This window comes from Triturus cristatus, chromosome 5_2 (genome assembly GCF_964204655.1).
Source record: "Triturus cristatus chromosome 5_2, aTriCri1.1, whole genome shotgun sequence".
Taxonomy (NCBI): domain Eukaryota; kingdom Metazoa; phylum Chordata; class Amphibia; order Caudata; family Salamandridae; genus Triturus; species Triturus cristatus.
In genome coordinates this window covers 1,028,600,535-1,028,617,942 of record NC_140588.1, presented here as the reverse complement: position 1 = coordinate 1,028,617,942, position 17,408 = coordinate 1,028,600,535, and positions in this window count along the sequence as shown.

Below are 17,408 nucleotides of genomic sequence, written 5' to 3'. Positions count from 1 at the left end.
AGCTAAACTTGCCTCTATCCCCAAGGTAAAAAAACAGTCTTGGGGAGGCAGAAGATTTGTAGTTGGGGCAGCAAAAGCCTGGAATGCCCTTCCGGCACAACTCAGAAACCTGTCAGATCTGCTGTCCTTTAGAAGGGCATTGAAAACATGGCTATTTACCCTCTAAATGATTGCGCTTCTCTCCGCTCGCTGGTAAATGTAGCTTCTTAAGTGATTAGTAACAGCACCAGGACACCCTAGGGTAACCGTGCGCTTTATAAATTATTTAACATAACATAAGATGGTCAGTGACATCACTGATGACATCACTGATGACATCTCAAATGACATTGTGGTGTACCAAAAACTCACCTCAGAACCCAGAACCCCTTATCCGGCCAGCATCAGTGTCCCATTCGTTATCCGAGGTTTAGATCGGCGGTCCCAATGTATAGACAACCCAGAACAAGCGACTTAGTGTATTTCTCAGGAATGGTGGGAATCAGAAATACCTTTTCGTAATTATTCTCATACCAGTCCACAACAGAATAAACAGAGACATGGTAAAAGTTTAAAGAGGGCTGTTTGTTTGGAGACGTGGGGGCGCGCTGCTGACTCCCGTTGTATGCCCTACCTGGTGTGTCCTCTGTGCTCTGGTCCGCTGCTCATCTGTCCTCCGCCGCCGCCAACACCAACGCGGCCGCAGAGTGGGGACTACAATTCCCAGCTGCCTGTGCGGCCGGAACCCGCCGACAGCGTTTCCCGCGCCAGGAGGCGCTTAAAAATCAGGCACTCCCCCCGCGACGCGGGACGCGCGCGGGCGACGCCGGGCTAAGCCCGGGCAAAGGGCGGGCCCTCTGAGGCCCTCAGAGGTCACCAGTGGTCGGGCGGGCCACCCACCTAAGCTGAACTATCGGGGATCATCAGGTGAGAGAAACGGAAATGTCTGTCAGAGGGAAGTGCTCTGCAAATCAAACTGGCAAATCGGCAATGATACATCCCATCATACCTTCATCATTAGAAAGCATGCTGGATAATGCCTTTAATATGGTTGCCAATGAAATCGCGAGCACAGAGAGACGGATGTCATTGGGGCTCCTACGTACACACTCCGAGCCCGGGGACTCTAGTACAGAATACACCTCACCCCTATCCCCAACTGTTATAGTTACTAAGCCCAACACGTTTCATCCACCATCTATTACTCCTGAGGAGGAAGGTGACACCATTATCCTTGATTCTCAGCTAGATGTCACTGAATACGTCCCTATCCCCCAGGCACCCTCGAAAACTAAACCCACTGGTGGGACAAGGAAAAAAGGCCCCCCAAAACAGTCAACTAACAAAAAGAAACCAGCCACATGCAATAAGGATCAACCCACACCACAGAGTATGTGGACCAGAGGGAAACAAAAAACAATAGAGGGTAGTAATGCCATGACTGAACAAGTGCACTTGGCTGAAGGACCCTGGAACACTACCCCCCTCAGAAATGGTATAAACTGTACATGTACACAGACTGATCCCGTTAGTGAAAGTTCCACACTCAACAAGTCAAATGCTAATTTTATGGAAACTATTGTGGACACCATTTTTAAACAGTTAGAATCTCAAATGATCAAACAGTTTAATAATATTTTTAAAAGATTAGATCGTATTGAAACCATGATAAAAAATGAAGATGTAAAAAGGAAGGGGGTTATTAGCCTTGACTTAATAAGGGGTGAGCGCTTTATAAAAGACCTAGAAGCTGCAAATAGGGGCACTTTGATTGAAAGACAAAATGCTTCTAACAAAACGACCATCCCTAGTACTGTACCCAAAGGCGTTAATAAAGTTACAGAATAAACACGCCACATTAGTCAGGTCAGTAATACGTTAAATGATGCTCCCACTTTGTCATCCATAGGGAGGAAGGCACCTACTACCATTGGACCAGATAAGGGCCACACAACTACTACTAGGCCAATAACGCATTCAGGGCCTGTCCTTCATCTGCCCCCCGACGCCTGCCCCTATGTAATAATCTTGGCAGGCGTACCGCAGTTAAGGGAGGGGCAGAGCGAGTCATGGATGCAATTAAACAACAAGTGCACAGACTGGCTATCCAAACACAAAGGGGTAGGCCCTAACATCATGAGAGAAATTTTGACCACTAGACGGGTGAGTTGGGTTGGGCCATCACCTAAGAATATAGAAGGGGATTGCATTGTCATCAATTTTAGAAATCCCTCTACAGTCAAATTTATCCTTGGTAGTATTAACATGCGTTTCCCCCTTCCTAGTGACATAACTTCTCTGCCATTGGGCTATTTCTATAGACCGCATCATAGATTACCCAGCCTTACTTTATCACCTCTCCCCTTACATAATAGGTACAGTGCATTGTCTGACCTGGGTACTCTGGACTGACCATCAACCATTTTTCCAGACCCATTGAGTAGAAACCAATCTAATATACTTGATCCAGCAGGGGATCTATCTTTGGATCCAACCATAGTGACTGCTAATGTTGCCAAGGTGGCTAAGGGTAAGAGCTATGTTTCCCCCTTGGTAACACTTATTAACAACTTGACAATCCTGAGCTGGAATATAGCAGGTCTAAATGCCAAAGTAACAAACGGGGATTGGGTGGACTGGGTCTCCAAAATTGACATCTTGATGTTTCAAGAAACCTGGTGCACTACTCCTTTATTTTTTGATGGATACAGTTGTTTCAACCAAACCGCACCAATTCCTGCGTTGGGTAGACCAAGTGGGGGACTATCCATATGGGTTAAAATAGGTGCAGATATTAAAATTGAACCATTGGAAACACATGACAGGAACTTCCAGGCATTGCTTCACATTAGTAGTGTTAGAATATGTTTAATAAATTTTTATAATAATGATTTTAAAACACATCCCAATATGAATTTTATAAGGTTGTTTAATTTTATTGATAATATTTTAGAAGGACAAAAGTGCGGTAAACTTGATGGGATATGTGTAGGAGGAAATTTCAATGCACATATTCACCGTCAAACCCCTCCCTGTAAAAGAGGCAAAGAATTATCTAATCATCTGGCCACAAGGGACTTAATTCTGTCATGGAAAAGGTAAACATTATGGAAAGCAACTGTCCCGTGGCCACTTATGTCGGGCATGGGAGTGCATCTACAATTGACTATGTATTCATGACCTCCGCACTTGTGGATCTTTTATTAGAGGCTAAAGTAGCTAGGTCTGTACACAGTGACCATTACCCGATTCTATCCACTCTGAAACTTCCTCACAAGAGGGTGAATCGGATAGAAATAGGGGCAAAAAACCTAGTCGCATCAACGGACAAACTCAGGGTGGTCTGGAAGGGGATTGATAACAAGGGGGTGCTAGCTCGAGTCATCAAATCCGAATCCAGATTAGTACTCACCTGTCTATCTTCCGAGTGTCCTGATCATGCGATTATTGAAGCATTCACGGAGCTGTGTAAGACCATAAAAAAGGAGATATCTAAGCCAGTTCTAATTAATTCTGATATTAACCCTAGATGGTTTGATAACTCCTGCTCTAGAGCAAATAGAGATTTGAGAGCTGCTCTAAAAGCTGATCCACCCAATCAAGCACTGGTGAGGTCCCTGAGGATTAGTTATAAACGCACCTTAAGAAGACGATCTGAAGAGCTACTAAAAACTCATTGGGAATCACTTGTACGTACTGCAGCAACAAAGGATGTTGCTGGGTTTTGGAGCGAGGTTAAAAACCTGAAATCATTTGGCTCCAATATCACTCCCATAAATTGCAGTATATCAGGGGATGTATGGGTGAAGCACTTCACAAATATCTATATGGCATCGACTCCTCCCACTGAAAACCGCCAACCTTTCAAGTTTCCGAATATTTTAATAACAGAAGTGGAGGATGCAATTTTTCAAAGCGCAGGAAATAAGGCGCCAGGGCCTGATGGAGTATCCATTGACTTAATAAAATCAGAGCCCGACCTATGGTCCCCATTACTGTGTAATGTTTTTAACAATTTGTCCATTACCTCATTGCCCGATACCTGGTCAAACAGCACCATCGTTCCTATTTTTAAAAAAGGCGATAGACTCGACCCTGGCTGCTATCGCCCAATATCACTAATTGATAATACACTGAAGATTTTGGGCAGGGTTATTTTTAATAAGATCAGTATTTGGGCCGAGGAAAACAAAATCTTACACCCTTGCCAGTTAGGCTTTAGAAATAACGTAGGGACGGTTGAGCAGTGCTTGAACCTAAACCTAGTTTTAGATAAATATATCATAGCAAAAAAATCCCCACTTTACCTAGGTTTTATGGACTTAAGCTCTGCTTTTGACTTTGTCAACCGATCTCGTCTATGGACAGCTTTGCTGAGCTATGGTTTAGATGAACCTCTGGTCCAATTTCTGGCTCATCTACACAGAGATCTAAAAGCTTGTGTTCGCATTAACAACGATGGTGAGGTTTCGGACGAGATTTTACTTGGCAGGGGTGTAAGACAGGGTTGCGTCCTGGCTCCCCTACTTTTTATTTTATATATAAATGAATTAAGCTCATCACTAGACAAACTAACTACTGATGTCCCGCTCATCAATGGCAATTCTCTACCCGTACTTCTTTACGCCGACGATGCGGTACTCATAGGCCGTACACCTAATGCACTCCGCACTTTAATCTCAGGCTTTGTTTCCTTTATGGCCGACCTCGACTTATGTACAAATTTAAAAAAATCTTATATAATGTCTTGTGGGCCAAGGAAACATAAAATTCGCCATATAATGTCAGGGAATAATATTCTAGACAGCACTTGCACTTTCCCTTATTTGGGCTTGCTGTTCTCCGATTTTGGATCCTGGCAACCACATGTTGCCAGAGGGAGGAACAAACTGGGTAAAGCCATTAACTCCTTAATTACTTTACGCCAACCAAGGCACGCCGAGGTCACTTCATCACTTCTACAAATTTATAAAACCCAGTGCGTCCCTACAGGAACTTATGGTGCCGAGGTGTGGGGATACTCGAGCTGCACCAATATTCAGATAGAAGAAAATAAATTCTGTAGGAAGGTACTGGGGGGGGTCATTTCGGCTCCGTCATACGTATGCCACAGAGAACTGAACCTCCCCTACATTGAGGATTTTATAAAATCAAGACCCGCTTTGTTTTGGTTAAAAATCTGGCGTAACCAATCTGCTTCATTGACCCGCGACATAATCTCAGATTGCTTAAAATGTGAGCGGGCAAACTATATTCCTTGGCTTAAAGCGGTACAGACGAGCTTAGAACGTGTAGAAATGGGGCATCTTTTCACAGCACCTGAAACAATAAATTCATCGCATAAGCTCATAGTGAAAAGGGCCTTATTTGATCTGTATCGAACGAATAGAGAAAACATCGAATTTAGAAAACCAGCCATCCTTGGGTACATACATATACAAGAACTTTGTACTAGGCCACCTAACAAGCCCCAAGGTTATTTGTGCAAGGAACTGGGCAGATGGAACAGGAGCTTGTTGTTTAGATTTAGGGATGGGAGCGTGGTAAACTTACTCTGTTTCCCCTTAGGTTACTCCTATAATTTAAGAAATTTACCCTGTCCATGTAACCAGGGTGGAAAGCAAAGTTTGATGCATTTTACATTGTTTTGCGGCTTTTACAAAAAATATACTAAACACTTTCTCATTCCCTATTTTAAAGTCAATGCCCTGACAGATTTCAACGAGGCCTTTAGAATTTTGCGGACACTAAGCAATGAAGATGTAATTTACAGAGTTAGTCACTTTCTCCAAACTGCTGTCCGCTCCCGTGCCTCAATGAATACGACTTGAAGTACGTCTATTATCTTACATACTTGCACAACGGTTGTTTACATATTATAATGAATTTGGCCTGATAGTCTGTTTATCATCTGTATGTTGCATTTTTGTTCATTAGGTGTACGACAATATGTGCTGAAAATAAGACCTATTTTTTATTGTTCATTGGGATGATCTTTTTATATATTTTAATGATGTATTTTATTGAGCTTTTGATGTGAACAAAATGGATTTGGCCTGTTAGTTTTTAGAAGTATCTTTTTGCATATTTGCACATTGACTTTGCACTTTTGTATAAGAATGTATGAAACAACTTGTATGTACTTTTATCGATGTTTTTTAAATATATCCGAATAAAGATCATTTGTTTGATTGATTGATTTATAAACCTCGTGTTCTAAGATGCAGCAGTTTGGCTAACATAAGCAGACAAACGATTAAAATCAAAACCATCAGCATAGTTACAATACCATAGAAAATGAAAGGAGTAATCATACTAAAATGACAGTGGCTCTAAGCCACCTTCCTTTCGCTAGCAAGCTAATAGTATTATTATTAGACTAATAAAAGGTCTCTAGGCTTGAATGGGGAACCCCATACCGTAAATATCAGCTCAGTGAGATCACATCACAGGATCCGCTATGCTCTGCTCCTGGGAAAGCTCTTCTTCCGAATGTAATGAAAACATGTAACACTGCAATATTAAAAGCACCCGACTTTCAGGCATTTGCAGCGGCGTGCGTGTTACGGCTAAACTAGTGGGCCGATCAACCTGAACTCAACAACATGCACCGTCTAGCGACCCAGACTGTTTCTTTACACTGTGTACAGACCAAGGTCGCTGCTCACTGTTCGGGATGTGAACAACAGACAGTTCTCATGTGAAGCAAAGTCGAGTAAGCATTTCTCAATTTTATAACATGTGACTACAGTGTCGTGTGCAAAAGCAGCAACAGCGGCAAGATGGCTTTCTAACATCTAACGCGGTTGTGCTAACTTAGCATTGTACATATATAGATAACGATCTTCACCACACCCCCCGTGATCGGACCACTAACCAGTAGGGGCGCACTTGCAAGAACGCAGAGTTCAAGTTTGATAGAACGGAACCAAGGGCACGAACTGTAAGCCCCTGTAAGGGAAGTGAAAAAGTTCGAAGAAAAAAACATAAAGAAAAAAATTAAAAAGGAGCAAAAAAAAACATTTAGAGGATAAAAAAAAATAATTGAAGGACGTAGGACGAAATGAAAGTACAAAAGTCAATCCATCAATGTATAGGCACAATAAGTTGCAACAGCTTCCAAGAGGAAATCATTGGAACGTTCCGCAAAATTATCTGCCATCCAGTTCAGGACGGGGAAGGAACATACATGCTCGTCAACCACCGGAGCCTCCAGCACCAGACGAGGACAACTGGCGTGTTCTTCAAGATAACTTCTTGCTAAGAAGTCAATCGCAGCAGTTCCGATGTTCCAATTCCCATGGACTCCATGTGCTGCTCCACAGGCCATAATCCCGACGCCAAAACAGTCCAACTCATGAGCCACTAAGGGGCTCATCAGTCGATCATACTCCGGGGCAGGAGACACTGAGTTCGACAGACACAAATCCAGAGCCCATTGGAACGGACAATCTAGGCAATGAAAGACGGGCTGCACACAAGTAAAGTAGGGAAACCGGAAAGACAATCCATAGGCTATGCTTAAAGTTGCCAGTGGTAAAGTGCCATAGTATTCAAGCATCCGGTTACGAAGATGGAGCAGCCGGGACATGTTGTTGTGTGACGCAAGTTGTGCATCCATAGCGCAGGGCACAGATCAACAAAAGTATTCCAGCTATGAGGGCGAGAAGCAAAGGGAGACCTCTGAAGACACTGGAAAAAATAGAATGAAAAAAGGCCGGGATCACACCAAAAATAGTTTGAAAGGAGGTCACAAGGCCGGAGCCCACAATCTTAAAAAAATGAGCCATGCCACCTGTTGATGAGGCATTAAAGATAGTCTGAATCAGGGTCCCAAAATGAAGTGGGAGATCAGTATTCAAAAGCGCTTGCACCTCAGTGCGGGTGTTTGCTACGTGAAGGACGAATGTTTCCCGGGATGAAGTCAACGCGACTTCTTTTTGAGACAATAGAGCCCTTATTCTGCTTATCTTGTTGAACTCTGCTTTCAAGGTTGGAATGGAAGGCCAGATGGATACATCGAGCCGTCCATGCGGGGGCGGGAAAAGGACATTATTACAGCAGACTACTCTCTGCGATACAGTCACTATGTAGGGAATTCCCACTAACATCCCACAGCAAGCTTCATTATTCAAAAGCAAATAACTACCGTTAGCAAGCAGCATAAAAGACGGTGTTATAACTGGCACAGGGATCCCTTTCAGGACGCAAGCTAAATTAGGGGTGTGCACATTACATGCACTATGCAATTGAATGTGCCTACACACAACAGAGTGATCCGGAGTGGAAGTGCACTCTTCACCTTTCAAGTAAACCTCCTTGCCGTCTCTCACACATCTATACGTGAATGGGAGTGACCACACTTCGTGCAGGAAGGCAGTACCAAGTTGTTCATATCTGCCCAAAGCATAATGTTTCATGCACGAACTGAACTTAAATAGAGGGAACGGTAACGTGATTAACCCATGTATAAGCCACACAGCAGAATTCAATTCAGCAACAGAGAAAGGCAAAGGTTCTAATTTCTCAATGTGTAGTAATGAATATGTAGCATCTTTCATGGACATGAACTGTTGTTTCGCAGTCAAATTAAAAGGAAGGAACAAAGAAGAAGTGTTCATGTAATCCCAAGGGACTTTCCCTGCCTTTAAAGTTTGCAACGTCCATGCAAACTGCATAATAGAACGCAATTGATTTTGACCATGACATAATACAGACAAATCATCCTGCACAAAGTCTACCACAGATGATACAATATTATCTAAGGTATAAATTCTAGAAGATAGGGTGTTAATACTATTATCTATTACAGCCAACACCTTTTCCATATTGGCTTGATCAATAGCACGTAGTCTCGATGCAGCCTCAATTTGTGATAACTTCCAAACTTCGTTGTAAACAGCATACACCCATCTTTTGGACCTGCCAACTGCAGGACCCTTAACAAAATCATTCAAATCTATTTTGTCATTTAATCGTGCTAAATTAAGTTTAACAGACGCTAAAGTGGAATGCTGCAGCCAAGACTGGCATAACTTCCCAACTGAGTAGGTAGTTACAGAGTGAGAAGATTCAAAACGGGGGTCTACACGAATCTGTGTATACCCCTGCTTTAAATCCAGAAACCGATGTTGACAGGAGTCCGAACTCGTTTGCCACACCAACCACCCTTCCGGATTCAATTCAGAAATATTGAAGGATGTGTTGGAAACCTGTGTCTGCAACATAGCAAGGGACAGATCCGTATGATTACCCCAATGAGGATAAGCACCCAGACCCGGAATCGAGGGAGAATTTAATTTTTTAGAAGTAGCCAATCCAAAACAGGTGGTCTGAAAAAGGGACGAATTTAAGAATAACATGTGATTCGGGATAAGACAGGCATGATGCAAAGCTTCTGTTCCCTGTACCTGCCATGGTTTAGAACCCCAAACCGATTTAAGATCGATTGTAGCTTTCCATAGATCATACCCTCCAATTGCCAACTCGTCCATAAAAGACTTGGAATACAACAATTTGGTGTGTGTCAGTCGAACTTTAGAAGCAGACTCTGGCACAACCTTAAAATAAAAGGAGGCCGGATTTGACACACTGAAATCAGAAAAATAAGTGAATTTGTCCACCAACGTGGCGGGGCTGCCCAGCCTAGGGGCGGGACAGTGTTCCCATTGTGTGAAATTTACAAAATTCCTAAACGTATTTGCTTTGTGCAGGAAATGCGTGCCATAATGTTGATAACAGAATTGCTCATCATAATTAGCAGTATCTAAATACAAATCCTTAGCATCAAATGCAGCATAATATTTCAAATCAGAAAACAGTGCTTCTATGGCTTGAACATCCCAGTCGTCAGAGCGGATGTTCTGCTTAACGACATCACCCATAGAAACACGAAATACATTTGGCACATTAATTACTTCAGTGGGGCCATGAATTTGAAATTTTACAGCATCCCAAGCGATCCCATCACGTACAGGCCAGGCAGTAATGTTCACAAAAGTCTGGTCCCTTTTCATAATATGTGATGAGGAGTGGGGGGTTAATGTTCCATCAATTAGCCGAATTGTAGATCTTTCGTTCGGGTAGTGTCCATTGATAAGTCTAAAAAACAATACCGCAAAGCCAATGGAAATAAACAAATAAATACATATGAGCACCAGCCAAATGTAAGTCCAAGGGGAGATTAAAATATGTCTTTTGAACCAGGCCACAAAAATAGAAACTTTGGACGAGGCTTTGGAAGACATTGAATTAGAGTCAAAAGAGCCTTGTGAGTGGGCAACTGTGGTGGATTGTAAAACAGGTAATGTAACATCCGCAGGATAAGCATACTCAACATCTTCAGGCACACCCCAGGTGTCGGTGGCAATAAAGGACCAGTAACTGTATGCATCTCGACGGCAACATCAGGCACTGTGTTAGAAGCTCGGGCCACAACAGAATTTCTCAGCATCGAAGGGCAAGAAAACGCCGGAGTCATACTAAGAAGAATCAGCCACTCGCTGTAGCTTGACATTGTCAATTGAGATGTACCTGTTTTCCTTTCGACCAGGAAGTGGAGGTAAAATGACTGTTCTAGTACCCTGTACTCCAAGCACTGGAACTGGTGCACGATAAGAGGGGCCAAACTCCTTCTTGTTCTCCACCTTCTCATGGACCAGTTCACCAACTCAAGGTAGCCAGCCGACTACCGGAACCTGAAGCGCAGCATCAGACGAGGAGGGTACGTGTTCCTTCGCTAGACTGTCACTGGCTTCTTGAAGATTCTGCAATACAGCACAGTGTTCATCTACGTCAAAGGGAGCGGCTGACGCCGCCATGTCTAGACCATCAAGGTCTGGGACAAACATTCGTACACCAAAGAGCATCATGTATGGGGTCCGCCCACCCAGAGCCTTCTAGGGAGATTATTAAGTGCACATGGCACGTCATACAAGTGGGCTAGCCAGTTCCGGCCAGTACCTAAAACTCTGGCTGTCAAAGATCGCTTTAAGACACGGTTCATTCGCTCCACCACACTATTACCCTCAGGTCGGTATGGAGACGAAAATTTGACTTGGACCCCCAAATTTCTCATGGCTTCTTTGTACGCCTTAGAGGCGAACGCAGGGCCCTGATCAGAATGAAAGGTACCACCTGCAAAACTTCCAACAAAGACACGCAAATCCTTTATGACAGTGCGAGAATCAGCACTCCTTTGTGGCCACACCCACAGAAAACGTGTGCACGAATCAACTGCAACCAAGATGTATTTGTACGCAGTATCAGAGGTAAATGGACCGCAATGATCTAAATAAACACAACCCATTGGTTTATTAGATATGTACAACTGAGTTTGTGGTGGGCGCTCCGCAGTTGAAGGTTTAATCTGCTGGCAAATGTCACAATTAAGAACATAAGCTCTGGCTTGTTTATACAAACCGCACCATCAGTAACGTTGTTGTAGCAGAGATACAGTAGCTGCAACGCCGGCATGCGCGGGCGCCATGCCCTCGTGAGCCGCTAATATCAAAGATGGTCTGCAGTCCGCGTTGGGAATCAATCTGTCACCAACGTCATTAATCCTCACTAATGGGACGTTATCAGGACTTAAGCGATAATGGTAACGAGCAGGGAAACCTCTCGGAAATTTCGTTCCCTGCTCTGAAGCAGCAATAGCTGCCAAGATGTCATCATCGATCTTACTTTTGGATCTTGTAACTGCTGCTACTAAGTATGTTGCCACTGCTGTTTTTGCTGCCTCGTCAGCTAGGCTGTTTCCGACAGCATGGACACCAACTCGTCGGTGACCAAGAGTGTGAATAACATTCACGAGAGGCAGACGTTCTTTAAGATCTGCCACTCGAACCCAAAGCAGTTTATGCTTAATCGTGCTACCTTTGGAATCATGGTAGTCATTCTCAGACCAAAAATGTAGATTGTCGTTGTATGATTGGACACAATAAAAGGAGTCACTCACTATAAGGGTAGTGACTCTGGGATCAGCAAACTCTAGCGCTAGCACTAGAGCACGAAGCTCCGCCAACTGCGCGGTACAATCACCCAATGATTGCGTATGCACCACATCGGACTGGAATTCTCCATTTACGAAAGTACCGACCACAATTGCGCAAGCCGCTGAATAGGCGTGCTTTGATCTAGTTGCCGGTTGTGCAGAACCGTCAGTGTATATGACACAATGGTAATCCTCGAGCGGGCGCAAGGACAGAGGAGCCGGATGAACGAATTCATACTGCAAAAACTCCTGAGTCTGAAGTGCCGCGTCAAAGATATATGTGACGTCCGGCGATGTCAAGGAAGTAGCCCATTGTATCCACCTTGGATGCAAAGCCTTAGAATTCGGTACACTTGCTTTTGTCACCGCCTCAAGGGCAGGATATGGTGTTACCACCAACATGCGTTTACCTTGCGATAGCGCTCGTTCTTTCAGAATTGCCATCTGCACAGCTGTCAGAACTTTCTCGACAGCAGAAAATCGCAGTTCAGCCGAAGTGTACAAGTGTGATTTGTAAGCAATGGGGACGGTGTCGCCCTCATTGAACGTTAAGTATGTGAAACCAACTGCACGATTCTTATGACCAGGTTAGTGTGGTTATCACGCTTCAGTAAGTATTTTGAAGCAAGAAGATCAGCTTGCAATGACTGCAATATAGCTGAATGCTCTGGTAGCCAGCAAGATTTGGAAAACGTAGGTTGTACCAAGGCATAAAGCGGCTTGATACGCTGGGCCTAATCCGGGATATAAATTGAACCGAAATTCAGAAAACCCAGCAGAGATTGTAATTTCTTCAGTGATGTAGGAGCACGGAGGCATGCGCACTTTTCAAGTAAGTGCGGAGCCAATCCTCGACCTTCATTGTTGAGTTCGTACCCCAAGAACAACACTGTATATTCCGCAATGTGAGACTTTGCAAAATTGAATTTGTAACCGAAGTCTGCAAACAAAACAATAATGCGATCAACGCGACGGAGATGCGGGTCCAACTCGTCATCTGTGAGATAAATGTCATCCACATACGAGTACGCATCAGGGTCTACACCCTCTAAGAAAGAGACCACGCGAGCTGCAAAGACTCCAGGGCTGTTCTTATAGCCCATTGGTAATCTTTTGAATTGTTTTTGTTTGCCACCCGAAGTGAACGCCGTCCACTCACTACTAAGAGAGGACAGGTTATGGCTGTAAAAGCCATTGGAAATGTCAAGTGTGGTTTTAAACCTTTTTCTCACGAGATTATCGACGAGAGCCGAACTGTGGGTGTTTTGTACTGCACATGTCCGGTAATGAGAGTTTAGGTGCCGGTAATCCAAAACTAGGCGGTACGACCAGTCAGGCTTCGTCACAGTGAACAAAGGATTATTCATAGGTGACACACATGTTTCGATTACTCCTTGATATTCCAATTGTTCAAGGATCGACGCGACGTGAGATCTAGCTTCGCGGCGCATGGGGTATTGGGGCTGAGGTTGGGGCGTAGTCCGCAACGGAATCTCATGGCCGGGAGACAATTTATCCCAGCCAACCTGATTTCGATATAACGCAGGTGCTAGCACCTGAGCCCATTCCTCTGCGTACTTTTTGGCTTGGACCTTCGGCACTGTGTGTGCAAAGGACGGGAGTATTACCTCCTCCCCTCTAGGAGCGTCTAAAATGAAAGCCGGGGGCCAATCTGCCTCCACCAACAGAATATCATAGTAAGTGGTCAGATTATCCCCCAAAAAAACTTGAATTGTACGTTGTATGTCACCTTCAATTTGAATGACTATATTAGACAGTCTATCAGGGGGAGACACCCGAGTATCAGCAGTTTCAATGTTCACGAATATATCAGTTGCTGTCGCCACCAGATATGGACGCAGTGCTTGTCGCACTACTGTAACTTCCGCCGCGCTGTCTAGCAGCGTTAGCGCCCATGTCAGGTTCTGAAGTTGCGTCCGTACCATCTGAGGCATACCTCGCTGTCAGTGCAGCAACTTTCTACTTTTGAAACGGAGGTCGTTGACGCGCAGATTCGTCCTGCTTGCCTTTGCCGTCCGACTGGCGGGGCTGCTCACGACTTTGAGCACCCTTTCCTTTCCCACGGTTTCCACCACGGGATTGTGAAGCCAATATTTCCTGTGAAGAACGAGGAGAACGTTGTTCAGAAACCTGAAATCTATCAGGTGACTTAATACCAGATCGATCGCGCAGATCATATGTGCGTTCGGTAGACGACTGTACCGGTGAGGCAGGACGTGACCCCTGTTTCTGTTGCTGTTTCCCCTGTTTCTTAGCTCTCCAACTTTGCTTGGGAAAGTTGGGGCGTTCGTCTTTTGCTGACGAGCTCACCTTAGCTTGCTGTACTATACCAGGAATGATCACAGTCGGTTTTACACCCAAGGCACTACGACCCACGGTCCTATATGCCTTCGCAATTACTTTAGCGAACTCTTTGGGCTTGTCGACGTCATCCACGCGGTCCATCATATTTGCAACTTGGAACTGCATGGCATCTCCTTTGACGTTGCCCATTACCATGGAGCATACCACATCAAAGCTGTCGACAAGCCTCATTCCCAATTCAATAGCAGCCTCCGCACCATGATTCTCCTGAACCTTTTTGATGACGGATGGTAGCACAGACATAGACGGAGTGCCATAGCACTTCGAATAGGTCGCGGCAAAGACCTTACCCCAGTTGTCACAATCGGCCATATCTGGGACCAGGTCTTTTGGCAAAGTAATGGTGAGGATCCTGTGTTTCTCCACAGGAGATGTATTTGGAAAAACCGCTTCCAACTGGTCAAATTTCTCAGCAAGCCAATAAGGAAATTCATCCTTACTTTGGGGGCGCTTGCCGACCACCGAATTAACCATAACAGGACTAATAACCACTGTGTGGTGGTCCGTAGGTTGTTCCGCAACAGCAGGTGCCCCCACCTGCACGTTGCGTGACACGTACTGCACTAAAGCCCTATGGACCGTAATCAGGGCTGTGTGTGGTACTCGCAACTCAGCCACCGCCACCGTGAGATAGCGGGGATGAGGCGTAAAGCCGGCCAGCACCGGCCATGTGGCCCCTGCAATAGACAACGGGCCCATTCTCGCCGGTGCAACCGCATGGGGAAGGGCGCCATTAAACCAAATAGTATGCTGCCATGCAGAGATTGGAATCTCTTGTGTCCTATATGGGGTATAGACCGCAGGCAGCTGTGTGGCAGTATAGGTATGGAACGTATAATCGTCATCTACCGCCAGAAAAGTCACCCATGAGTAGAACAACTCATACAGGTATGACGCATCAGCGCTTGCCACAAAAATTACAGCCATCCCATCATCCGGCACCCCATATGTCAGCAAATGACGGCGCAGAGGTGCACGACTATGCGTGGCTATGTCAACCGCCATTAGGATACACTAAAGAGTATCAACGATATCAACAGTAGAACTGGGGTTCAGAAAAAATAACCTTTTTAATGATCAAGCTTGAATGAACCTATTAGTCGAAACACAGGTAGGTTAAACCGTCACTTCCGTTATCCGGAAACCAGAGTGAGGGTGTTGTGGACAAACACAAGCACTACTAAGGCGTTTCAAATCAATAGACCAAACGTTAGGTGCACCATGTTGCAGGGATTCTGCTTATGCACAGAACTATGCGCAGGAACCCAGGCCCTCAGTGAATTGTGGTGTACCAAACACTCACCTCAGAACCCAGAACCCCTTATCCGGCCAGCATCAGTGTCCCATTCGTTATCCGAGGTTTAGCTCAGCGGTCCCAATGTATAGACAACCCAGAACAAGCGACTTAGTGTCAAGTCAAGTCAAAGATAGCTTTATTCGATTTCATTTAAAACCATAAAAGCACAGTAAATACAACAATCACATGTTAAAAAAGAGTATACAAGTAAATCCAATTAATTGTATCTTAATAAAATGTTCTTATTTGGGGATAAAATTGAAGGGAACTAGGACATAGAAGATCTGCATCTAATTACATATTTCAAAAATTTAGATACAGCCTTAATAGTCATTTCATCTTCAAGCATAAGCAGTTTTACAAAAGCTGGTCTGCACTGCCTTAGACCCCAAATCTTCAATAAAGGAATCAAATGTCTCTTCCTCCCCCACGCGTAAAATTTACAGAACAAAAGACTATGGATAGATGATTGCTCGGAAATGTCATCACATGGACATTTAGTTAGATGTGGCGACCAATTATTTATTTCAGGAAATGTGATTAGTCTATAATAACCGTCAGTTCTCAAACGAGCCAATAACATTCTATCATAACAAGTATAGTCAGGCGATAGATAAAACTGTAATCCGAAGCCCTGGAGGAGTAGCTGATGTTGTGAGACAGATTTTTTAACACTTTCTTTAGTCCACCGTTTGTTTTCTAAGAAAGCGAGACAGCAATCTTTATATTCCTTTCTTGAAAGTGTGGATAATAAGGTAGGATTATTAAAATAATCTGGTAGGCCCATGTTTGTTAAAAAAGCCTTTATATATGCTAACCATTGAATATTTTTTGCTCTTTCAAGATTGATACAATCAAATAAGACAGCTCTATTTAAGGTGGTAGCTGATGAGGTCCATATCTTATACCACAATAACAAAGGACTAATTCTAATCAAATCAGAAATATAAATTATGTCCAATTCATTGTGGCACACGTACGTGGAAGTGGACCTGGGGACCGCTAGCAAATACCGGAGGAAAATATTTTCCTTTACTTGAATTTCCCGGCAATCTGCAATACCCCAGATACCAGCCCCGTATGTGGCGATTGAAACACACTTAGCTTTATAGATGTCCATTAGAATACGGACGGGTCTACCTCCCAATTTGTTTGCGAACTGTTTCAGAGCTCCAAGTGAACGGGCAAAAGCTAAATTCCTAGTGTTAACTGCTGATGTCCAGGAGCCCCTATAATTAAATAAAATCCCTAAATAAGAAAAAGTATGAGTTAATTCTATCTTAGACTGATTTAAAAAAGTATTACAAGGAACTTTAGTCGTTGATGAACAGCTCATGGTAAAAGTTTTTCCGGTGTTGATTTTTAGACCCCTAGATGACATAAAAGCTGAAAAACTGGTTAACGCCTTTTGGAGGCCTAATTGGGTTCTGGCCATGATAACCGCATCATCAGCGTATAATAAAATAGGAACGGCCTCGCCATTTATTTGGGGATAATCTACTTTCTGCTTTAATAAGAACTCCGCCACTCCATTTATGTATAAATTAAAAAGAAAGGGAGCCAGGATGCAACCCTGGCGTACACCTTTCATTATAGGGAATTTATTTGTACATTCACCTTTTTTACCAAAACGGACCTTTGCTCCTGCTCCACGATATAACTCTTTAATAAAATTCAAAATATTTAGATCAATACCTAGTGAGATTAAAGTGGCCCACAAAAGCTCATGGCTTAAGCAGTCAAAGGCTGAGC